Consider the following 27,278-nt stretch of genomic DNA (forward strand, 5'->3'; position numbering starts at 1 on the left):
GTCTGCAGAGACCATGGGTGATTTTCACCGTCGTCTTGGTTCAACTGTGTGTCAGGTCATATTTAAGTTGAAAATCACAGGGCATGTCTGAGGATACAAGCCAGCAGTGTAAAGCTCCAGCATGATATGTAAATGATGATATGATAATGTCAAGATTTTTCATTTTATATCATACAAAACACCATGAAGTGTATAAATAAAAATTTTGTGCTTACAAGTAAAATAAAAATATTTAAATTATTAGACGAAAAAGGTGAATTTAATTTCAATCAAGGCCTATTTGAATGTGCGGCCCCCAAGGTGTCTGTTAAGAAAAATTCTGGCCCTTTGACAAATGTATTTGAGTACCCCTGCTCTAAATAGTTAAATAATCCTGGATTTTTTAAAAATGTCGCTTATTTCAGGGCTTTCTCCTGGCATCATATCCCACTTTGAGTATGCCCAACCAACAAAGAGTAAACCTCAAGCACCAACGGGGAGTTTCCCGGGCGGCTTGGAGAACCTACCCCGAGGCAGGGACTCGTTTAGCCCCTATAAAAGCTCCGGGAGATGGTCCTTCGGGGGTGGTTCCCACTATGGAGACGCGCTAACAGCCCCACTGTTCCTGCATTGGAAATGCCCCTTTAATGAAAAAGAGACCTTGGACTAATCTTATCAGATTAACCAGACAATTAGTCAGAGCTCAGCGGAGTCTACTACTTATTGTTTATTGTCCACTCATTGAATCTAATTCTCAGTGTGCTTATGTTCATATAGGACATCTTTGATTATAAATGAACCCTCAACCCTCTCTGTGGTCATGAGCCAGCTGTGCTTTGTATTCAGCTCATGTCGTGCACATCCTCTCCTTCATACATAAACACAGACACACTGGTCTCTCTCCTTCTCCGTCTCTCTCTTTCTCTTTCTCTCTCACACACACAAAGTCTCTCTCTGTCACACACACATTCTCTCAGAGCCTCCGTAGGCCCAATTAGAGAGCCATAATTACTGCCAGACAGGAATGAGAGGATAGAATATAAAAACAACATCCATTTTTTTTTAAAACCCAGACTAGATATTTCATTTCAGTAACGTCCACAGACATGACAGCAAGTCGAGGGGAAAAGGGGGGCAGGTGATGTAGGAGAGCAAGTGTCTGTGACAGAGATCGAGGGGTGAAAAGAGTGTAGTGGTTGTAGCAAAAGCAACTTAACAATTAAACATTTATGAACCAATTACACAGTTAACACACACACACACACACACACACATACAGAAATACACAAAAACTCACTATAGCTATATGAGTTATTATGATACTGTGTATGGAAGCAAGTGTGACACATGTATGTTATCTTTCTTTATGGACATCTCCACTCTGCATGTGTCTGGAAAAACCCCAATGATATATGAAAGAAAGGAGTCGGCAGTATAAGAATGGTAGTACTTCATCCTCGGTGAATAACTGATTTAAAACACCACATTTTCACCTAATTGGCCTTGAAATCAAACCAAATGTAGCACAGATATGTATAACTGCTGGTTCTGTGATGATAAGTAAGCACAGAAAAAAAACATTTTCACATCTTCACAGCCAAATCGGGGACAGATGTGAAGCCAAATTTAAAAATATCCAAGCACCACTCCAGTGTGAATAACTAGAAAAAACCATGTTAACACAGTGAATGATTTATTTATTTATTTACTTGTTTAATTTCCATGTGATTTAGTCAATTTGGCAGGCTAGTTAAGTGGTTGAAATGACAGCACTGGAACTATAAGGTCACAGATTAACCACAGTTATGGTCAATGTGTCTATCAATAGCAGTTAAACCCTGTCAAAGTGTCCTTGATCAAGACACATTTTATGCAATTAGCACTCTGACAGCCCCTCTGAGCTATAAACAGTTCACATCATCCTGTCACACTAAAAGTATGATGTTATTACAGTATCTTCTGCTCCTCTGTCTTCTGATGGTCCACCCTCCCAAGACTGATCAATGTGAACTTACTGTACGGGCTTTCAATTAGCGCATATTTTAGTGAGGAACTCATGATTCACTTGGCCTGTATGCAGGGCTGATTATTTTAGTTTTTTCATTATATGTTTTATTAAAATTAAACAATGACTCATTTGAATGTTGAAACTGGAAAACAGGTGAAAACAGTTAAGAAAAAAAAAAGCATTAAAGCCTTGGTGAATATCTGATTGTATATAATTACATGTTTGGTGAAAACTTGTGTGATTTATCATTTATATTTTTTTAATTACTTGGAGGGCCCATGGCTGCTGCATAATCAGCAGCTATTTTTTTTTTTTTACAGTGTTTTTCCATGAGGCACCCTCACCACAACCTGACCTCATTTACTGTTGTCTGTTGTGATCAGTATCCTGCAGCAAGACGACAACTTCTGATGCAAGAGAATACAATATGGGCTCCATCATGTTTTTTTAATCCGATTTCCTTGCCATTATCTAACAGGTGGGTGGTGGTTGCTTCAGTGGGTGCCTCTTCCTGCCTATTTCAGTGTATGGGAGGATGCCATGGCAAACTTCCCTGTGAAATACTGCAGATTAATGTTGCCTTGCCTCACACTACATGAGTCAAGTTTTTTTTTTTAAATGGCTCGAGTAGATTCAGCATTCAGAAGATAAGATCCATCAGGCACCGCTCATTACAGCAAAATGTCAGCTTGTATTAACGGGCTGCCGCCTACTTATGCAGACTTCTTGGCAGTTTACCAGTGGACATAAGTTTTTAAGTTAGACACTTAGATACTGATGCGTTTAATAACATGTGACTGATTATTCCAAGAGGCAAACCTAGAAAAAAAAACTAATTCAGAATTTAAATTGAAAGTGCAGTAATGAGTTGAACAGAGCTGAGCTGGCCTAAAATGACCTTAAGCTGAGCTGACCCTGAACTACATTCCTAGAGCTTGGGGATTGTACTTGTTTCATATTCTCTATCCTTTTTAAATATGCAGGCTTTCCAGGCAGAGGTGAAGCTGAGGTGGCAGTTCATGTGAAATTGTAAAGAGCAGTGAAATATGTTGGTTATGGCAACTCGCTTCACCTGCTGCTGCACCACAAATTCACATGCACACTGAAACCTTTGCCTTCTCTGGCTGCCAAAAACCTGCTATGGCAGCAGAAATCTGACAAGGGCTCAGCTCGACACGTCCTCCTCTCTCCTTTTCTCTCTGTTATTCACTATGTCTCTCTCAAAGGAACGTGCACACGTGAATAGTGAACTGTCTACCAAACTACCAAAGGTGTGTGTACTAGAGGGCATTCATTTCATTAGGTGTTTCACTGTTTCTCAAAAAGCACACTTTCTGTCTCTGGTTAAAATTAATATTTGTTTATGTATGAACACATTTTACCAGCCCAAGTACAGAGAGAGAGAGACAGAGACAGACAGAGAGAGAGTGTGTGTGAGTGTGTGTGTTATATCAAGAGAGTCATACCTCAGGGCAGTCTGTTATTGCCAATAGCCTGCTAAATTAATCAGTGCCCCTTAGGCCTTTTGACCGGACACTCAACACACACAAATACACACACACACACACACACAGTGATATGTTTCACAGTATTGCCGAGGCATCACTCACCGAGTCAAACAGACTCAACAGCACCCAGTAGAGAAATACTGAGACTAGGTGAAAGATATCCAACACGCACGCACACACAGAAATATACAAACAAATGCACACACAAACAAACTCATACACCCATTATTACAAAAGAGAAAATTGTAATTTTACAGTTATATGTTGGGTAAGAAAGAAACATATGAAACCATCAGCGGTCACTCCAATTTCACCAAACTGGACTGCACATGAAAATATTTGCACTTCACACACACTTTGGACTGCGTTTTTGTGTGTGATGTGGGCCAATGTGTGTGTCTGTGTGCAGAACAGAAATGCATGTCACTAGGTTGGTTATGAATACATTACCTCTGCTGCCGACACAAGTCAGTGGGGGTGGGACTGTGGAACCCGTGTGTGTGTGCGCAAGATGCAGCAGTGTAAATCTAATTCCCATCTCCATAATGGCACCTCCAGCTGAGAAATGCCCATTCCTGTTCCCTCTCATGTTCTCGCTCCCTCTCTCTGACACACAAAGATATATAGACACACGCCTTTATAAAAGTACACCCATGCACACAGAAACACAAAAGAAGCTCTGGAAAAAAACAAAAGCTGAGGCAGAGTCCAGTGCAGTCCCTAATTTTAGAGAAGAAACAGATGTTGTGGTGAAACTAGCTGGCTCAAGTAACTGTACCTTTCATTGGCACAATTTGCTCTGTACATGATCATTAACTATTTTTATGCTGGAGGGATGAATCTGTGTGTAGTCTGAAGATTTGGCTCCTATGCCTTTGCACAGAAAACCACTCCACAGACAATTTCTCTTCATTTTGTTTTGTGCTAATAGCGGACATTATTCACAGTACACTTCACCGCAACGCTCTGTTGTTTACAACAACCATGTGGTTTAAAAGTGCTAAACCCAACTCTTCACTTAGCCATAATGGGTTTAGTCCATTAGAACCACAGTAGACATACACATCTATATGCACAGACAAGGCTTCAACACAGTCTCATTTACCAGGCAGTAACAACTGTAGTTAGGCTATGGCAGTGAAATAATTTGCTCATAATAAGGCGACAATAAGATGTACAGCTTGGTTGGATAGTTAAAGCCAAACTGGATTTCTTCCTTCGAGATGAAGAGATAACGAAATTGACAAAATAAACAACTATCGAAGCATAAGAACTTTGTTTTTAACCTTTCAATGTCCTGCGACAGCACACCTATGTATACGCCAGACATCAAACAAAACAGCAGCATAAGACTGAATCTGAAGTTGGTGGTAACAAAGGTCCAGAGAATGGTAAACAGTGCATTTAATATGCAAGGCTCATAGCAGAAATACGACATAGCAACACAGCAAAATTCAACCGAGACACAGCTACACCACCCACAAACAAACCTCTTCTTTTTGAAGCATGAATTCCCATTTATCTAGCCAACTGAGCAGCCCCAATGGGACACACAAAAGTTAACAGCATGTGTCTGTTCCTTTTGAAGACAAACTTTGATTTATTTTCCCTTTGGCATTTTAGCAGATTTAAATGGGAGACTTAAGTCGACATAGAGCAATACCTTGAAATCCTCAAACCAAAATTTTGAGTTTTATTTGTGCCAATTTATGTTTTTTGCATTTTTTTCCAGCCAGCTTTTGAACATTTAGGCATGTTACCAACATAAATAAATCTGTTTTTACCCTCAAAATAAATCATGTTTAGCTGACAGTGTTCGCACACGGCTCAGTGGTGTGGAGGCAGAAAGAGCTTGAGACAGAGACACATTTAAATATACCAGGCACTGCCAGTTATGTTGCGTAAAAATACTACGTAAGTTCTCATATTAGCGTGTGTGTGTGTGTGTGTGTGTGTGTGTGTGTGTGTGTGTGTGTGTGTGTGTGTGTGTGTGTGTGTGTGTGAAACCTTTAATTCACTGTGGTAGTTTTATGTGCTTTGTTTCTATGAGAGCAGCTTTCTTAGGGCATATTGGACTTGGCAGAGAGTTTTTATCTAGTAAGATAACACTGAAACTGAATTAATGGGTTTAAGGCTCCTGAGCAGGAGGTGTTCATCTTTCCTAAAGTCCTAAGTTTCTCCAGTCTTGAGCTGCAATTTCACAATAACTGATAATTTACTGCATTTTGCCTCAGTCTGCTGAGCCCTTGACAAGAAACTGAGAAAAAACTCTTCAGGGACTTTTTTTCTGTAAAATGACAAACTGGATGTTTTGGTTTAGACTTTGGGCCCACAAATGAGTAAAGATTCTGAAGCAGGACTAAAGCCGTTACCTCTCTATAAAATTATTCCCAAACCACAACAAAACAGACAGTATGAATGTGTACCTTGCATTCTTCTTTGCCGAGTGTGCACCCCTGCACGTATGCATGTGCCCATGTGGGTGCGTGTGTGTGTATAAAACTCATTTTTCCGTGCATAAACCTTGGCAGGTGTCCAGCTCCACTTGGACACAGCTCAGTGAGAGAAGGGTAAGACTTGTCTTTTCTTACCAGTTAAATCCCCTCTGAGACAACGAGTGAAACACGCTCCGAGAGTTTTATGTATTGTTGTGAAGCTGCCTTTTTATGGAGTTAAGCAGTGGTAAGCACCCCCAAAGGTTTTCTCAATCGCCTTGCCAACAAGTATTATGATACGCAGGCTTAGGTTTACTGATGGAGCATCAGGACAAAAAGCTATGTCAACTGTTTGCACAGCATTATGCAATTACCGTGACGCTAAATTTTATGTATACAATATTAGAATTGGTTGAATAGCACTGTTAATTAGATGAAAGATCTCTTCTCCGTACAAGAGCTGTATGCTAATTCAATTATTAGTACAAAATTATGGAAATTACAATTGTAGTCACATGAAGGAGTTGTTAATTGCATTAGTAACATTTCCACTTAGGTCAATCACAAACTAATCATTCAATCTGCTGTAATTATTAGAAGAATAAAGTTAATATTAGAGGAAATGTTTTTTAATGAAACAATTTATCGTCATTGTTTTTCTTGTTGTGCCATCATCTCCTGTGTATACTCACGGTTCTGGGTAAATCAGTGTGTAAATCATGTTTATATTACACTGTAGTAGATGATGACTTCATCTGACACAAATAATAATTCTTTATCTTAGTGACATCTTTGGGACTTGTAATGCTTACTGTAGGCAAATTGAAGATTTTTTTTTTTTTTTTTTTTTTTTTTATAAATGGCATGAATCAGTTTTGTGGATTGTATACATTTGCTTAGGAGAAAAAATAATTACAGCTCAAACTCTGTCCACTGTATAAAATATCAGTAAAGAGACATTAGCGTCTTTATCCCATCAGTGCAACACAAAGTTCCTCTGTGCCACTTCTTCTCTAAAAACATTTGTAGAAAAGCTACCAAAGAGGCAGCAACCAAAATAGCTTAAAGGCTCTATTTTGTTATTTATGACTAAGCAGTCGATGACGTGGTGATCTGCATTTTAGACTTCAAAGCACTGAAGTAGAAGCTTGCAAGGAGCGCGCGCAAACAGCAAGACTCTACCAGCAGATTCCCAGAGGGTGACTTGTGACGGGGTAAAATCTAGTGAACATAATGTTTGGTTTCAATAGACTACCATCATGCAGCACAAGATGTTTGGAATAACTGAATGGCTGTTTTGGGCCTTTGAACAGCATGTCCAAAGCACCATGCAATTTTAAATGCAGCATGTACGTATATGTAACAATAGGCATTTTGAAATGGCAGAAGAGCTTAAAGTTATTTTGCTGGAGAAACATCAAAGTTTTGTTTTACTCAAGACAATAATTCTTTTTTAGTAAATAGATTACGGTTAATTTTAGTCTCTACAGGTGGTTTGAGAGTGAAAAAGTCATTTTAAAAAGAGCATTTCACAAGAAATAAATAGCCCTACAGACACCTGGGCAGGTGTAAAAGGTTTTACAGCCAGGCTGTGCGCGTGTGTGTGTGCGTATCTATGAAAAAGAAAAAGCAGGTGGTTTAGCGGGGAGTCGTCACTGTGAATGATGCTCTTTGAAGGTCAAGGCTGACTAAAGGAGAAGCTGGGCCACAAGGGGGATTTGAAACGAACAATCACACCAGGAAACACTCATATTTAACACTGGGCAACAGGGGGGTGTCAGTGCCTTTGTGGTTTCAAGAGTGAGCTTGTAATCAAAATGTCACCAGTCCAAAGTTTCAGAGCAGCTGGTAGCACGGGGCTTGAAAGGACATGATGTCACACAATATCAGAACAAAACAGTCTGAAGTGGAAACTGAGGAAACTAGATTGTGGAAAAATGTGTTTGAGAGTGATGAAATCCAGTGTACGTAGAACAGAAGTCATAGCAATGGGAAAATGCCCAAATTATAATCGAACCCCACTGAGCACGGCTATGAAACACCAGATTAGTCTCGAATAAAAATGAAATCATGCTGCCTCATAGACATTTTGGTATTGAACCTGGCCACGTTTCAAAAAATGAAATGCATTGACCACCAAAATAGTTTTCTGTTGGGTGAATTCGAACCCAGACAGCAACAATGCCTCTGGTTGCAGTGGGTTACTCTATAGAGTGAGCTATTTGGTGCCCTTGAGTTGTAGGCTATTGTGTCTTCACTCTTTTCAGAGTTGGCCGGCCGTAAACCAGCCAGCCCCAGCCCATGACTTTTTTTGAATTTATTTTTTTACGGCCACATCAACACGATCGCATCTTCACAAACCTGCTATTTTTAAAAACACACCGAGCTGTAACTATATAGCGGAAAAGGGCCATATCAAACCGACTGTCACATTCATCAAAGAGTGAAAAACCCACTTTGATCTAAAGCCACCCCTCCAGACCAATTAAAATGCACTTACGCACAGACAGTGCTGTTCATGTCTTGACTTCTTGCCTTTACACTGTTGTTTATCAATTTGTGATATTTAACAGTGTCCTTAATCCTGCAATGTTGTGGAGCAGCGGGGTATGATTTCTTATTCAGTATGAATGTGGTTGTGAGAGGAAATACAGCAGAGGAAACTCTGCTCGATTAACAGCTGGAGCATTAGCCCGTTTTCAAATGTAAATGGACTTGACTAGCTGAAAACGCAATTTAACAGATGTGATAACTGTAATAATAGGGTGTGTTCATAAACAGCAGTCCAGCTTCCTCGTGTACATATGTGGGTGGAATTACACATTCATCGCCAAATTTAGAAGTGTCATTGTAGCACCTCCACCATCAATCATGTTAATCATTAATAATCACTGACATAACATTAGCAATCATCCTAATGCAAGTGATCTTATTGGAATAGCTGGAAGACTTGGAGTAGCCAAGGCCAAACACCAAACATACAGGAAAAAATACGCTTTTTTTGCATATGTGCTCCTCTCTTGGTGCTCCCTGACAGACAGAAGGAAATGCATCAAAGCTTTTCTAAATGTCATCCTAATTATCACAGACGTCGCACTGAAATATCAAAAATATACCAAAATACCAAAGCCTCAAGGTTTCTCTCATCGTGTAACCCCTTAAAATTATCATCAGCTCTCCATGCCATATCAAAACTGGAGAAGAGTCAAGAGCAAGTCAGGCTGTGTGTGTGATTCATGGTGACTCACCTCTGACAAGCAGACAGCAGCGGTGACCAAAAGTAAACTTTGCTGACTTCAAAGAATAACTACTTCCAGGACTCCTTGCATATAGTGTATATATATATAGCTACCACTATTGTTACTACTATTATCAGTAGTACCACATCTACTACGACAGTTACTGAAACAGTTCTGAGTATTCACCTTTAAGAAAACAAGGGATCATCCCCCAATTCCCTGATAGATTTAAAGCCACTATTGCTCCTCTCTGGATTGTGTGTACAGACTGTCACTGATTGGTATCTCTCTCTCTCTCATTCACAGATGAGCATAAACTACACACTGATGCAGAGGCTTTAATGTTTTCATGGGATGGTTAGCCAAGGCAATACAAAATGATAGGGGGGGCAGTAGCTAGTGTATGATGGTCCAGAATCATTCATACTTCAATACACTGTTGAGTGAGTGTTGTGTACATCTAGTGAGAGTTTCTTATACCCTCTAGTGGACTTAAACTCCCACAGTTGATTTTTATGTAGCAAAGTCTATTAGTCACTGACTGACAGTTGACCTTCATCATATGTTGTACATACAGGCACATTTTGATGAGAATTACGACCTGTGTATTGGATGAAACTGGTATTTTCCCATGGTGCATCATCCTCTGTAAACATACAAACTCCATATGTATTAAATGAGTAATTATAGTTAGACACCGATCCTTTCACATCTCACATTTTGACACATCATTGCAGAAAAGGCACAGGTGTGACAAATAAGCATTAATAACATCTGCACTTCCTGTGAATAGTGGCACACTTGTGGGGTAGTTAATGTAGCAGAGCCATCATTAGTATTATGAGATGCACCTGTGCGTTTCCTGCTCCGATAACTCAAAATCTATGAGTGAAAAAGGTCTTTGATTATATATTTGAATAAACATGTAATTTATGATTAACTTGTGTTGAGCTGTATCCACATTGCTGTTGATTAACTGCCAAGTGAAAAAATAATGAGGTAAATATGTGAGCTATTGGAGTGCAATAATTCAGCTATGAAACTGTTTGATTGGGCCGCATGAGCTGTTATGAAAAACTAGATTTTTCTGTATTTGTAAAAAGTCAGTCTCATTAAATATGAGTGTGGGAGAAGGCTGCAATGCAACTTGGAGTTCACTTACTGTGTGTTTAGTTTTTCTGCAAAGAGAGAGCAGATAATGATTTTTTTTTTTTTATTCCATGCTGAGCTATTCCTTCATATACATTTACTACTATTGGCATAGCTTTGAACCATGACAATATATTGTCTTGATTACACTAATATTAATGTAGATAAAATAATAGCACCGTATAGCTGGCTGCACTGTAAAAGTTAAAGGCACCACCTACAAGCACTGAATCTAACTTTCCCCTCGGACTGAATGCAGGATAACAAAACTATTCCTTACCAGGAGCTCTGTACATGCAAACACACACATGCACACAGAAAGCTGCAAATTCATGTGTGTCTTCAGATTTGCAGACAGTTTCAGCTACTTTATATAAGAGGTAGAGAATATTAACGGAGCGGGAGAGGGACAGCTGAGTCACAAACCTATTAAAATTATATCAAATTATCTCATAGAGAGCATGTCGGCCACCATCCAATGTCCATTACCAAGAAAGATGTGAGTGTTTTTGGAAAGGGGTTTGCAAGGTAAAGGAAGAGTCCTTGGGGCTAATCAATAGTAGCTTTTTACTCCCTTTCTTTTGGAGGTTGACTGATTATTGGCTCCAATATGGAGCATTTCTATGATTAACACAATCTTTTTTTAATCCAACTGCCAATATACTAAATTAATTACTACATGCGCTGCTTTAGTTCCCCTGCAACCACCTCTCTGCATCTGTAGTCACCAATCAGTGTCTCAACCATCGATCTTATTGGTTACACATCACAAGTAACAGCCTATCAATACTGTAAGCTACTGTGCCACAGATGGGAACAGATGGATGCATTTGCAGATCAGAGCAGCACCACTGAATGAGTAGAGACGCACTCGCAGAAATTGCAATAAGCATCACAATTTTATTTCTTGATAACAAGTATACCCATGAGTGTCTACGATTTTCAGATAATGCTCCAATAATTAACTTTGTTGCAGCAATATACACCTATGACTGCTGACAGGTGAGGTGAATAACACTGAATCACATTTCATCATGGCACCTGTTAGTGGGTGGGATATATTAGGCAACATGTGAACATTTTGTCCTCAAAGTGGATGTGTTAGAGGCAGGAAAAATGGGCAGGCCAGCGTAAGGATTTGAGCAAATTTGACAAGGGCCAAACTGTGATGGCTAGACAGCTGGGTCGGGGCATCTCAAAAACTGCAGCTCTTGTGGGTGTTCCCTGTCTGCAGTGGTCAGTAAAGTAGTCCAAGGAAGGAAAAGTGGTGGACCGGCCACAGGGTCATGCATGGCCGGCCAAAGCTCATTGATACATGTGGGGAGTGAAGGCTGGCCGATGCAACAGACAAACTACTGTTGCTCAAATTGCTGGTTCTGATAGAAAGATGCCAGAAAACTCAGTGCATCACAGTTTGTTGCATATTTTGCAGCAAAAGGGACCAACATAATTGGCAGGTGGTCATAATGTTATGCCTGATCGGTGTGTATTTAACTATGATGAGATAACAGTTTATTTATGTAGACTGATTGATATATCTTTGAGTTACATTGGTACCAGTGCAAGTGGAGCTTATTTACTGTAAGCAACATTATTGCAAATGTAACAGTACTCCAGGGTTTCTCGCAGCGCTTTCCTGTTAAGGCGGCCGCCTTAACAACAAAGAGCTGCCGCCTAAACTAACGTCTTAAAAAAAAAAAAATGTAGCGATATTCGCCGCCGCCAATAATCAACCAGCTGGCAAGCAAAAACAATTCAAAAAAAGTCATAGCATGACAATATTTCAAGCATTTTATGAAATAACCCTTATTAATGTTACTGAAATGTCCTGAAGCTGCCTCTGACCCTGTTTCTCTGCGGATGTGAATGATAAAGTCATTAGATACTGACATCTGTGTTAATCTATAAATATGTTGTACAGAGCTGAATTGTCACTTCTAGTTGTTGTTTAAAATTCAGCTGCAGTAATATTAGTCATCAAAGTAGACTAGTCCTGAACGAATGTTTTTCTCCTATTAAATGTTGTTAATATACAGAATATGTCCACCATTTAAAATACTGAAATCAACTAAAGTCTTTCCAAAGCTGTTTTTCTGTAATAAATATAGCATAATTGTGCGTTGAGCATATGTTAGCCTCCGGCCGCACTTTTATCCCCCTCCCCCTCCCCTCTCTCTAAACCTACAGATTGATGCACTGAGGAAAAGGTCTAAAAGTGCAGTACAACGCCCACCAACACCAGGGAGGGAAGTCAGCAGCATATACAGCTATGTTATTTATTTATTTAATTAATTACTTCTGAATTCTCAGCAAAATTTATAAGAAATGCTGCTGGGCACTCCCTGCACTTTTTGTTTTAAGATAATGTTCAAAAGTTTTCTTTTAATTAAACACATGTTTCAAGGCAAATTCAGTTAAGTTTTGTATGAGTTAGTGTTATCCTAATACGTTTTTACTGCTGGTTCCAAATATCTCTGAACTCCTTGAGTCCTTGATTATTCATAATCATATCAGCACCGATGAAACTATGAGTTGAAGCTGCCTGTGTTTCTGGTTCGCTCACTTTTCTCCTCTACAATACTGCAGGAAAACACTATTTTAAAAAAGCCAATAATTTGGGGAGGAAAAGATAGAGAAGCAAAGACATGAAAAGGGGTGAAACATTAGAAGAGAAAGAAGTGAGGGCTGAGAGGGGTAATAAGTTTGGAGAGAAGCTGGAGCGAGGGATGTAAAAGAAAGAAACTGCAGGGAGGGGAAGAGGTGATGAAATAGTGAGACAGAGAAGAAAGGCAACCCTGGAGAGAAAGAGAGGAAGACAAAGGGATGCAGAGTGTGGAGGTGAAGTTAGATAGAGAGGTGGAGAGAGATAAAATAAGGGCTTGATGGAGGGAGGTGAGAGGTCACACTCTATACTCTCCTCTGCCAGTGCTGTGATTATTCCAAAGTACACGGCTATATCTCTTTCTCTCTCTTTCTCTGTGCCTCGCTCTCATCCCATCTCTTTTACACTCCTGGCATGTTTATTGTCCTCAGTGATCTCCGATTCCCTGTCGTCTTCTATCCTCATCTTTCCATGTTTCACACTCTCTTTCCCTCTCCCTCCTCTGTGTCCTCCCTGGCTCCTTTCCCCCTCTTTTTTTCTCACTCATCTTTTATGCATAATTCGAGCTGAGATTCCAGCATGACGGGCGTGGCCATTAAAGATACATGGGACGCTGCGCCGAGGCCGTTTAGTGCTGCCTTACCTCAGAGGAGGAGCACCTCCGGCTAGGGCAGTAAGGGCAGAGTGAGGGAGGAAAGAGAGGGAGGAGGAAGAATAGAAGGAAGGTGGATGGTCAGATCAAAAGACAAAAGAGGAAAGAGCAGGAAGCACGAATGAGAAGGGAAAAAAGGCAAAGGGAGTATGAGGTACACCTGCAAATACTCACTTCAATTGAAACGCTAGTACTGATAAGAGCTGCAGCATTGCTCTCACAGTGATCAGCTTCACTTTCTTTCACTTTTTCTCTACTACCCACATTGGACCTATACCAGCTCTGTGATATACAGTATGTGACAATATGGTGTCACTTCCAATCATAATGTAATAGCATCTTCTCCATCAGCTGCAATCTAAAAAACTCTGTTACTACAAGAGCCTGTATAGAGTTCACATCAACACCCACAAAGTGTACCACACGATTCTGAAGACCAGTCGTGTGCACATTTCTCTAACTCATCCGATGCGCTCCTGTTGCTCAGAGGTGACGAATATCCGATGCAGGATCCTTGGCCTCAGCATCTCTCCCTGTGCCCACCCATCTGTTTTCTGACCGATCCCTCTGCACTTCAAATCACAAGGCAGCTTAAACCATCCATTTTACTAGCTTCAACAACAGCCAAGAGAACTATGTCACTCCACTGAAAGTACAGACCTCATTTATCCATCAGAGTCTAAATCTGCTGAGTGTGAATAATCCAGCCTCTTGCAGTTTCATGATAGGCATAACAATTTATCCTGTAAATTTAACCTTATAACATTGACACCATTACATCATCCATAAACACAATGTGTCGATTTAGCGCTAAATGCACTAAATGTATGTACTAGCAGTATATTATGCGGTTCTGAATACAGGATTCTTGGCAAAAGCTTGTCACGTCTGCTTACATAAAAGCCAGTGGAGACTACTGATGACGTATGTGATTGTTGAAGGGGTGTCCCAATTCATAGGGGTTGACTTTCAACCCCTAGTCCTTGTAACTCAATTTCAAGGGGCAAGGGATAGAGGTTAAAAAAAAGAGAGAAATGGGATTGGGCCTTAATGTTGCTGTTGTTTTAATCGCAATGACCAACTACTCAATGACTTTCACTCACTCAGGTATTGATTACATGCTAACTAGATCTACTCGTTACATTAGCTTTGTAGTCAGCACTGGCTTCTCTCTCTTCTTCTATCTGCCGATCTGCCTTGCTTGGTCTCAACAGATTAATTTGTTCATCAGAGTTCTGGTGTTTTTTGCTAGTTCAGTGAAGAGGATTGTGGTTGATCCCTAGTCTCGTGACTTTTTGGTCCAATTATGGTGGATCATGCCTGTGGTGAAAGTTAGGCCAATTTTAATTAGTTCAAGATGGATGATAACTCTAAGCCTGCACGCCCCCTGGACACATTCAAGTCAGCAGTGTGGGAACACTTTACCCCCCACCTCAAAGAAAAGAAGAATTATTATGACCCTAGTAATTAAGCATGTTAAAAAGAAGCTGCATTAGTTGAGACATGCCGTTTCAGGTACCAGTGAGAGGAAAACACAAATTGGAGTATATAGGTTTAAAATATTATTCACAACATCTTAAAATATCAAAACAACACAACTATCTTATCAGCTGTCTTGACAAATTAGAGGTAAACAGTAAGATTACACCATTCATCTTACACCATCTCCCAGGATTGCACCATGTGCATACCTCACTGCTCAACAATATTGTTGCACTGTGTTGGGACAAAACTTGAGACGGACTGTTTCTGGCCCCTCACAGAAAGTAATTGGAGGGCTGCATTTTTCATGCAGTGCTAATGTCAGTCAGACCACAACATAAGGGCTGCTGGCAAAAGCAGGGAGGTAAAGCGAGGAGAGGAGTAAATACAAGAGGGAGAGGGAGAAGAGGAGACACTGCAGTGGAGGAGAGACCATTCCAAGCAGACAATGAATGTGGATTAAGGGGGAAAATACTGAAATATTTTCTGTCTCTCTCCTTCTTGACCTCATGCTTAGGGGGGTAATTGGCAAAACCCTGCAAGTAATGTACTCACACACACACACACACACACACACCTCCCCTCTCTCTCTCTCTAACACAGACGCATGCCAATACTCCCAAACCCCCAGTAAACCAATCTCATACAGCAAAACCAGCCTGATACAGAGAACACTACTGCAATTATGCCATAAATAAGCTCTCATTTCAGGCTCCATCAATCAATAAATCAATAATATTGATTATAGCCATTTTACTATAGAAACATAAAGAAGGTATAGAAATGCAGTATAGTGTGTGTGTATGAGTGTGAAAGAGGCTGTCATATCCAGCATGTCATGTTCTATATAAATCTCCAAAGGAGGACATCTATTTTAAACACATGCATGCATAAGCGTGCATGCTTCATGTCAATGTCCCCTCACAGATATTGTACTTTGCAATAAGACAGCAGCTCTCTGCTAATGTTCTTTCTATGTGTTCACGCCTTTCTTTCATAAATAATATGGCACCGCTATTAAGATGGTCAGAGAAGGGTGCAGGAGAAGGGGAACAGAAAAGTAAGAAGCTGCAGAAGAAAGATAGATTGAGATATGCCAAGAGCAGGAGAGCAGGGATGTAGAAACTCCAAACACTTAACCTGATTTTTCCTTTTTCCTCCCTCCTGTTCACTCTGATCTAACGTAACATCACGGCAAGATGTAAAAACAACACTCCCACAACCCATCTTTTTTCCCCTCAAGTCTTCCCCTGCTCTTCTACTGAACTATTTTCCTCTGAGAATGCCTTCGCTCATCTTATCTATCACCTTTACTGCCCCGCTTCTTTCTGTCTGTCACCTTTTACTGTCCCCATCCTCCTCTTTTAATGGATGGAAAAAAGGCAGAGGCTTAAAAAAAAGAAAAAAATGAACATGGATGAGAGCAAACATCACAATGACAGAGTAGAAACAGATTAAGAGGTGAATCTGAATCATAAAGTGGAGAAAGACACAACAGGAAAATTACAACAAAGCCCACAGTTTTTTCTCCATTTCTTATTTTCCATCTGCTACTTTCGTTGTCAAACATCATAAGCATTCTTTGCTGGTGTTCATTGCTCCATATCAAACATGTGCATGATGTTATCTTTGGAATTCTTGCTCTACACCAGCAGCTACTTATTAAAAAATGAAGCCACTTCCCCCCTGTGTGTTTCTCCCAGACTCACATCTTGTCTCCTTATCTAACCTGCTTTCACTCATATTTATTAAAAAACACTGTATATTGGAATATATTTTCAATCTTTGAACTATTTGGGGCGTTCTCATTGTAGCCTCACAAAGCTTTCACCAGCCTCAACACTGGAAACACTGCTGAAAAGATAAGATAGACTCCTTTTGCCTCCAAATTATTAAAATGCTGTATTTTTTTCCACATCAACTTCCTGTCTACACCGCAGTGACAGACTTGAGAAATAATCTATGAATTGTGTTTGTGTGCCATTTAATTTTTTACACTTAGCACTTTATTTTTGATTAATTAAATCTCAATGCATTTTCCCGGAGGAAGCAACACTTTCTCAGCAAGCGAGAAACACTTTAAAATTAAATTAACATTGTCTCCACCCATGTAGTCCCACAGCAAAGTGCTGAACCTATCACCCAAGTGTTCATTCTGTCAGTTATGGTACACAAAAGCAATGGGGCCATAGCATTTGCACAGGGCCAGTGCAGTGACAGCATCTAATCAGATCATGTTTTAATGGCAGGAGCAAATCAATCCTTCACAGATCAGTTTCTTGTTATCTTGGATATAGGAAATGCTGAAACAACCAACAACAACATCAACATCTGATGTACACATTGGACAGGAGGTAACAGACTAAACAGAATCTCTTTTCTCCTATTTCAAACACATACCATGGTAATTTTCAGACTACCACCAAATTTCACACCTGACCTGTATAGCTGCACAACTGCATGTGCATGTCTGTGTGTGTCTGGTTAGGCTATTTTCTAACAGGACCGAAAGATAACCTGAATAGTTTTGTCAGAGATGTCACAGAGTGGTCTCACTGAGCAAATATGACACACTCCCTTTACTCGGAACATGATCACAAGTGTGTTTTGTTGAGATGCTGACCAGTCCGACACAGTCAACACTGTCACTATCCCACATTCAAATGAAATGAAATGTGGCAGGAAAAAAAGGTCCTCACAAACCTGTTAACTATTCAAAGAACAAACCAGCTGCAGGTTAGGCTACATAATTTATTCCCAGTGGCAGTTTTAAGCCACATTAAGACCAGCAAACACATCAGAGGGGCCAGTTAAATTATCTCTTAAATTGAGCAAATAGTTTAGCGGTATTGAAGTTCAGAAGCAAGAAATCAGATTTACACTTTCATCTGAGAGTTTCTTTCTAAATATTTTAGTACTGTTGCACTGTGGATGAATACAACAAGCCACACGATAATAGGATGATATTGCCTTGCTTCCATACAGTTTGGTTCTTTGTCTATAATTCTAATATAGAGTAGCCTAGCCTACATCTCCCTGGGTTCAACACAAGGAAATTAATTTCTTTATGGGAGGATTTAAACTAGAAAATACAAAAACAGAAAATAGAGCCATCTTTCAGTGCAATGCATATGGTCTGTCTGGCAACACACCAGAGGCAAAGTCTAGGAGTTTCACAAGACACTAAGATGACAGAGTTTCCCATAGGAATGGATGGACCATATGTACACAGAGCTATGTGGAAATGTCCTGAGCACACAAAAATAGAAAATATTCAGTGTAGGCCTGCATCATTCTGTGACATAGCGTTGTAACTCAACATATTTTCTTTAATATAGTTGTATTTCTTAATGACCCGTTTAATAATTCAGAGTATGAAATACGTAATGTAAAATGGCCACCTTAATTTCTGAGAGTACAAAACACAAAGACATTCAAACACACACACTGAGACACAGCAAATTAGTGCATTACCTATCAGATAGCCTACATGGCTTTACAACTGATTGCATATTGACAGCCCACCAATCAATCCACAAGCAACCAACAGGAGACTGAACAACCCAAAACTACAGACACACCAAATATTTGTGCTCCAGTGCACAGACACATAAACAAAAAGCAATAGGCCTACATTTGTATATATACAAATGTAGGCCTATTGCTTTTTGATATCAAAGACGGTTTATAGTGTATCTTTGGTGATATATCACCAAAGATACACTATAAACCATAAACCGTCTTTGATATCACCTAACAACCCCATAGCATGGAGCTAAATAAGCACAGCCACAGAAAGGTACTGCAAGTGACCACCAGGGAAGAAACTAACTAACAGGAGAACTATGGACAGACAGACGGACAAAGAGGATTGTAACTCACGTGATTTGACCTCGAAGTCCTCTCTGTTCTCTTTCCCGAAGATAAAATTGTTAATATCCGATATCCAGCGATGTATCACGGTGTTTGTTTCCACAGGTCATCCTTGCTAGCTGGCTGGTCTTCAGATGACAAGCTAGTAGCTAGGCTATCAATAGCAACACTTCAAAAGTAGCCTGACATTAACTAGCTGCCGACTTTATCGATTAATGATTATCTTACCTATTGTTGTTGCTGTATATGGCTGAAAATTCATTTTGGCTAAGAAAGTCTTAAAATTTAGTTTTGGTCCTGCAGCGACATGACGGTGTTGAATTGGACGTCCTCTAGGTTAACTATTGATTGCCTCAATAGGTTACAGGTGCGTTCACAGTCTGGTTCAGATCAGCGTGACAAAGGCAGCCAATCAGAGCCCAGGATTTTTTTTAAAGCTGGTAGGTTGTTTGAATTATAACAAGTAATGTAATGCAAACATAAGTACACCTATGATCAATGCTACACCTGTCATTTGTAATTGTGAATAATTGCATGGATAGGCTCCTACTTTATTCGTCCTCCTCTAGGGGAAATTTGCAATAACATGAACTAGTTGACCACAGTTTCCCCAGTTTCAGTCTGGCACAACATGGTGATTGTGTACCCATCGTTAGCGAAATAGGTATACAGAGTTCCTTTCACAGTGCCATCTATCATTGTCATCTCCCCAACACGTCACTTTTTTCCCACAAGCACTTTGGAGTCTGTGATACGAATCCTGGCCAGGTCCATGCCAAACACGCCTGACCCCATCTGTTTCAAACAAATTTCTTTTGGTTTCAACTAGGCAAAATATGTGCTGCCAGTATTTCCCGGGCCTCTTCACATGATCTTTGGCAAGGTTTAATCTTTTGGTTTGGTGCCATTTTTAAAAGATTATCCCTGTGCCAAATGAGAGGCACTTTATCATGTGTGATAGTTCAATTTTGCAGGTTGTGCATGATACCGCTCTTTGAGGACGGCCTCTATGGCTTCTGTTGTCAGATCTAAAGCTCTTCCTGTGCCTGCTAACCGCTACTGCAGGTACGTTTTGGCTTACGTTCAGTAGCCTACTGATGCTCTTGTACTCTTTCCCATCTTCATGAAGTCTCACAATCTGGTTTGTTACTTGTGCACGTGAGATCTCACCATGTGGAGCCATGCTGCATTAGACAACAACCCAGGCCAAATATGAGGAAACTGTGTTTTTTATAACCTAATTCACTGCAGTTGTTATTTGGAAAGTATGGTGTACTCTCCATTTGTTGCACTGGGACCATATTGAGGAACCAAAGTATAATTTGGCCATAGATTCAGTGGTACTGGGATACAATTTGTTTTGTTTTACATTTTGGAAACTGCTGAATTCACCATTAGCAATTCATGTTTGCTTTTGCCATTAGACGTACCCACATATATCAGTGAAGTATGTTTATATTAAAGAAAATTTTAATATTCTCAGACATGATTTTGGGTCTTTTTTATTATTTCTAAGCAGATCTGTTAATGCTTTATGAGGATTGGACCTTGGTGCAATGATATCATCCTCTATAAATTAATGGAGTTCAGATTTGACTCGGATTTATTGACACACATTGTGGCAACTAGGCAGTAATGGGTGCTGGAGTCACTGCCACAGCTGCTGACTGTGCTGAAAACAGACAAAACTACAATAACTAACTTTCTGCTGTTTTGAGGAACACCTGCCTGCACCTGTCCCTTTGCACAGCAGCTTCACTTTATGCTTCTCCCATTGCACCTCCACTTCAAGTCTATCTTTGAAACCCTGTTGAAAACAGCCCCAGTTTTTCAAACCTGGAAGACATCCTAATGTTTTTGTTTTTTTTAAAGTAGCCCAAATTAGATGCAACCTGCCTAAATCAATTCTCTAATGCCCAGAAAAAACAACCAGACCAAAAAGATGAAAGCTTTTTATTACAACTCAACCAACGAGAGAGGAAGAGCTGGCTTACCCCCATGATATAATCTATAGGCTAGTCAAATACAAGACAATAATATGGAATGGCTTTTACTACAATCATTGTTTAAGGCCAGGCATCAAGTTTACATTGTGGAGTAAGCCAATATCTCATTTTGGAATGAAACTCCTCACTCCTAGAAAACATTTCCACTGTGCGAGTCCTCCCCTCGATCTCATTTTCCCTCCTTGTCGAGTTCATTTATTTCAAATGAGAGAATCCATTACTGCAGCATCATTCCAATGCAGATCCACTGTCTTCCAGAGCAAGTGGTGAAATCATGCGTGCTGAAAACACTTCATCAGGGAGCCTAAGTTACAACTGAAATTCATGTTGGAATCGCAAGTTAAGTTTCACGCAAGCATTTGAACCTTGGGTATCCTTTCATAGAGCAAGGTGATTTAGCCTTTAATGGATGTGCAATTGTCGCATGAATAATACAACATATAGGCAAACACAGATGGCTGAAATTATGAACCAATATATTCCTTTCAAGTCAATAATTATGTACATGTTTTATCGTGCTTCTGCTGCAGTCAATACCTCGTTTTCACAGTCTTCTCAAACAGGGGTGTGACTAATACTGCTAATAATGAGTGAGCTCCACAAGAGTGTGCCAGGGTCCTGGTATTGTGCATGCTGACTCACTGGCATGGCTTCCTGGCAACACCACGCCTGTCATGAATGTTGGCTCAATAGTCAGCATTGGCAACTCACATAAAACCCCAAATCCCCTCCAGTGCAAGTCCTCACCCCCCCAAAACCATGCATGTTGAGTATGGAGGGAATATTTCCACCTCCTCAAGATGCAAAATAAGAAACGGAGCTGATCCCCAGGTGCTGTGCAGGAGCTGAAAACTGCTCCTTAAGAGTCAGGGTGGATCAAAGCAGAGGGAATATTACCAGAGAGGGGAGAGCCGGCCTTTCTCACAACAGCAGCAGCATAACAGTGAGAGCTCAGGTGTAACTAACAACATTAACGTTGGCTACATTTCACTGTAATATTATTAGTTACACCTGTGTGCCACATGCCTCTACAGCCACTGTAAGAAAGCTCTGTAAAGTATAACATAACATAAATGTGACATTAATGTCATGACAAGTTAAAATGGCCTTTTTTTCCCTCCCTTTCTCTCGTCCAGCTGTGATGTGTGAAACCTCTGCCCGAGTGTAATGGCTTCACTTGTCTCTTATCTGAGCTTCTATTCAGTCACAACCCTGATGAAAGGCAGAGGAGAGATACAATCTCATTCCACTTTAATGCACTCTATACACTGGACCCCTCCAAACACACACACACACGTAGATAATACTCACAGACAGTCTCTCGTTTACTCTTCTATCTATTTCTCTCTGTCACACACACACACACACACACACACACAATTCGATTAATCCCTTTAAGAAAACCCCCCTCCACCAGTCGCACACACATTCATGGTCAAGTGGACACAAATAAATCCACACATTAACACAGTCAGCAGTTTCATTAAACGTGCTTCTAATGATTTCTTGTTTCTCAGCAAAGATCTTGATTAAACTTTAAATTACCTTTGTTTCCCATCAGCCACTAGGTGTATGTACATATGTTCTCATGTTTCTGCTGCTGTCTGTGTGAATTCAAGCAAGGCTGGTAAATTATATGAAATTTTGCCACTTAATAATAGAAGAAAAATGTCATTATGTTCCTGTATAATGTCATGTTGCAGTTATTATGGCTCCCATCTCCGAATATAGTCCAAGTTCAATCAGTTTCAAAGCCAGGTCAAAGGACTTGCTCTATTCTTGCACTAACAAATCCAATTTAGTCCCACACATTACATATGATTACAAGTGAATCATCTCCAGGCAACACTTAACAAATGAAAGCAATAAATTATTTCAGAAGGACAATTAAGTCTCCCTCCATTAACCATTTGCTCATTAAGCCTGCCTTCGTTAGTAGAGGTTGGATGATCGTGTCCTGCTCGTCTGCAGGACCGTGATGTTTCCACTCTTTGCAGATGATTCGAAGCGAGCGCGACGTGCGCGCCGAAGACACAGAGACAGGCCGAGTGGCGTTCACGCGCACCAGTTGACGCAAGACGAAGACCCACTCATGGCCTAATGAGTTTTCTTGCTTGCTGTTCAGTGTGCTCTCTGGCTTCATTATCATCACCCTCTTAATGCGTAATGCCTCCATGAAGGAAATCAACACCACATCATTACACTCTAGAGGATGCCACAGTCTCTCTTGCTTGCTTTTTTTTTTATCGTTTTATCTCCCTCTTGTGTCTTTCTTTTTCCCGTCCTTGTCCTCTTTTTGTCTTCATTCCTCCCTGTCTCTCATTAAACCCTCTCTCTCTCTCTCTCTGTCTTCATTACCTCTTTCTTTCCCGCCTCGCCCTCTTACTTGTAAAGTCTCCTTCACACTCTTCCCTGTCACAGTTTCATCCAACAGTCTGCAGGATTAGGACGAGATCAGAGGCCAAACTTCTGCCCGACCTTGAGAATAATAGCAAACCCGTCGAGGAGGGAACTGCGTCTGAATCGGCATCTGAATGAAATTACCTCGTCTGCCGTTAATTACATTTTAATGCAGCTGTTGTCATCCTCGTGAAGCTGAACGCCAAATTGATTTGTAATTCAGAGGGTGTAGCAGTGCCTGAAAAGGAGATTGTTTTTGTATGGCTTTTAAGTGCACAAAAGCCCGAGCCTGCTGCTGTGCATTCACAAGGGTTTGAGCAAACATTTGCTCTTGTTGATTTGCTTAACATAGGAAAGTATTTGAATTTATTTGCACGTGCATGTGTGGAGGCACGGGGTGCACATGGAAACAGATTTTTCATACATGCACATCCTGCAGATTCATTCCCTGATCCTCCTGTGAGTCGGCGTGTGTGTATGTGTGTTACCTCAAACAACGACGGCAGTACTCAGGAAAGCAATCATGGCTGTGGTAATACACAAGCAGATGAATATATCAGCGATATCACACGGTGCAGCAGTTAATTCCCCAGACAGAGCAGAGAGAGGACAGGACGCTGCGGCTGAATTATGGAAGCAATCGGAGGGCTCGTCTGCCGCTTGTCTTCCTAATACATACATGCACATATGGATGTGCACATGTCCATATGTAAAACATTCTTTACTGAGATGCAAAGGCTTCCATAGCAGCAGCACACACATACACACACATTTCTCATGCACAGCTGGATGCATTTGAGGGAGCGTGGGAAAGCCTTCTATTTCTGACCTTGGCCTCGAAACATACAACTTCATTAAAAAAAAAAATAACATGCCAGCATACACACACAGATAATAATAAATTGTCTCCTAAAAGGAAACAGAGGAGCATGTGTGTGTGAGTACATGTGTGTTTGTTTGTGTGTGCATGTTGGTGTGTTTGAAAGCCTCAAGCGGAATCAAGTGGAACTGACGCTGATTGAATGAAGGGCAGAGACTTCAGTGTGTGTGTGTGTGTGTGTGTATAATAGCAGTGTTTCCTAAATTCCCTGAGGCAGAGACGTTCCATTTGCACTCACCAGGGGACAGCCACCACTTATCAATTTATGAATTGCATTTCATTTTCGGCTTCGGTCACGCAGTGTGTGAGTGTCACTGAGTGAAAGGCGCCTTTCACTTCATTGTAAGATAGTGAGGACTTCCTGGTAACGGATCAGACAAAGCTTCCCACACACACGCACCCACATTCAGAGGATCTATTAGTACTAGTACTGATGTGAAGGCAGCCATCACCTCCTCAATAACTGATAGCTGTATTTTTTAGCATTTATATGTGTTATTGGGTGTTTCCAGTGCAAATATTTGGGGATACTCCATCAGCTTTAGCTAAGCTTTGGCTCAAAGTGGTTTTAGACGTGACCAAAATTCTCATGGGATCACAGATCCATAGTGCTGCTGTAATTACCAACAATGCACAAACACAATCAATATGAAAAGGATGAGGCAGTAAGTTTCTGAGGCAGAGTTGTTACTGAGAAAATAAAGACAAAATATGGGGAAAAGACAAAAAAAACAAAACAAGTGCAAGTAAGTGATGGATAAGATGTTTCAGGCTTTCAATTTGTGGAACCCCTGAGCAACAGCTGTCTTGTCTTCATCATACAAATCAATAGGATACTCATTAATTCAATTCCTCACAGATCCAAAGAACAATGCAGACTGAAAACAAAACAGAGCCGAGTGAATGAGCTCGACTAAGAACTCATTACACCCGAGCACAGCTGCCGCAATGATGACTATTTAAAGAGGAACTTCAGCTTTATTGTTGTAGTTTTCACCATCATCTCTACCGGAATCAGGTTTATTGCTGAGATCTGAGAAGGCAAGATTCATCACAGATCACAGTCTTGGTTAGATTCTGAACTGCACCGCTCTTTTCCTGTGCCGTGAGGGACTATTACCAACATTTTGGGAGTTCTCTCATTTGATTTTTATCACTGGATGAAGTAGTTTTTATTAAAGGATCAGTCGTTTCAGAGTGTGATCCCTTGAAACCCCCTCATCACCACTTGAATGAATCTTTTTTACTTGTGTATTTGAATCTTTTTTAAAGGCCTGTTAATCATCTCTCACCCTCTCAGATTTACACTGTGACCCCCTTTTGGGGATCCTGACTCTAGGGTTGGCTTTTGGTTTAGATAATCTGCTTTAACTGTATGACTCCTCATTTCTTGCCCTGTAGCTCCCAGATCTCAGCAATTACTTTAGTGATTTCAATGTTATCATTACTGATGGTAACAGTGGTCAGAACTAAGAAATGAAGACGTGCAGTGTTCAGATTGTCAGATTAGTGTGTTTAAATGACCTCCCATTTGCTCTGCTCCTTTTATGCCTGTGTGAAATTCCTATGGGACTTGCCTGGTTCCCCCACGAGGATTAACAAAGTTACATCTCTATTATATCTCATGTCATCCCCCGCTCTCTCTCTGCACTGTATCATCCTAGTATAGAAGCAGTTTGGAGATAATCTTCAAAAGGGGAGCCAAACAAAGAGAAACACCAACAACTTTTTGTTGGACGTGATGTCTCTCAGCTGTGATTGTCGGCACACGGCTCCTTCTGTGGGGGGGGGGGGGGGGGGGGGGGAGACGGTTGTTTTCTTGAGGATTTGGATGTGGATTTTTTCGCACAATCTGTTGTTTGAATCTCTTTTGTCTGCTGCGAGATTAAAAGACACACGTTCTATCTCCCTTTCTTTCTTATTCTCTCTCTCTCTCTGCTGTATTTGCTTTCTGAGCCCCTTGTGTTGAGTGGGCGGCTGGCTGTGACTGGCACTGTCAGATTAGCCCATTTAAAAAAAGACATATGTTTATTGCAGCATGCGAATGTATGTATGTGTATGTGTATGTGTATGTGTATCTGTGTCCTCTATGCTATTTTCAGACAGTGACGCATGCTGCATTATTCATGTTTAACCATACAGAGAAAGATACAGTCCCATGTCATATAACACCACCGCCACAGGCCTATGGTTGATATCATCACACACACACACACACATATGAATACGGTCACTAAATACTTAAGAATCCCAACACACACACACACACACACACATGGACAATTCCTGGCACACTTAACCAAACAGACTGTTATATATCGCTGGACACACAGAGGATTCACTCCCTCAGTGACATACAACACAACACACGTGTACACAGACACACACAATGCTCTAAATCGTATTAGGCAAATGAGAGCGAGGCAGCGCGGAGCCAGAGAAGCACTGTGTTCAAGGGCTGTTGATGTGACAGATCCTGGCATAAATCATGTTTAGTTGTTGTTGTTGTTGTTGTTGTTGTTTAAATATGCAAATCTTCCATTCAAAGCACGAGCCGGTTGTTAACAAGTGGGCTAAAACACACGCGCACACACGCCCACAATCCTGAATGCTCACACTCGCACGTGCTGTATGGATTTTTCCAAAAGAAGGCAAACACAAAAAAGTGTGGAAAAAGCGTGGGATAGATGTGGATATGAAATGCCATGGGCGTCACCACTGGACTCATATTTCATCATCATCCTGCAATCCATCAGTTCTGGTCAGCTAATGATGACAACACCAACACACACACACACACATGCAGAGAAGAGTTCTCCATCACAGATACAAAAGCTTCTGCAAGGACGTAAACATTAAACACAGTGATGGGTTGCAAACACACGTGCACTCATAAGGATGCTCAATTAGGCCCACACATGTACTAGAAAACACACAAACACAAAGAGATGCTCTTTTAGACAACACAAACAACCCACACTCACACACTCACACACACACACAAACGTATGCTGCAGTGAATGAAGTGGCCGTTGACAGATTTCAGCAGTAATTGATACCCGTGT

The 27,278-nt window shown here is 40.6% G+C and overlaps 1 protein-coding gene across 3 annotated transcripts in view; it reads right to left on the reverse strand.

Annotated features, from left to right (window-relative positions):
- grm8a (glutamate receptor, metabotropic 8a) overlaps positions 1-27,278 on the reverse strand; it is a 218,706-nt gene that overhangs the window by 184,764 nt on the left and 6,664 nt on the right. The window lies entirely within an intron of this gene.

The sequence above is a fragment of the Trachurus japonicus genome, chromosome 23 (assembly GCF_045865225.1).
Source record: "Trachurus japonicus isolate A0001 chromosome 23, Traja_1.0".
Classification (NCBI taxonomy): domain Eukaryota; kingdom Metazoa; phylum Chordata; class Actinopteri; order Carangiformes; family Carangidae; genus Trachurus; species Trachurus japonicus.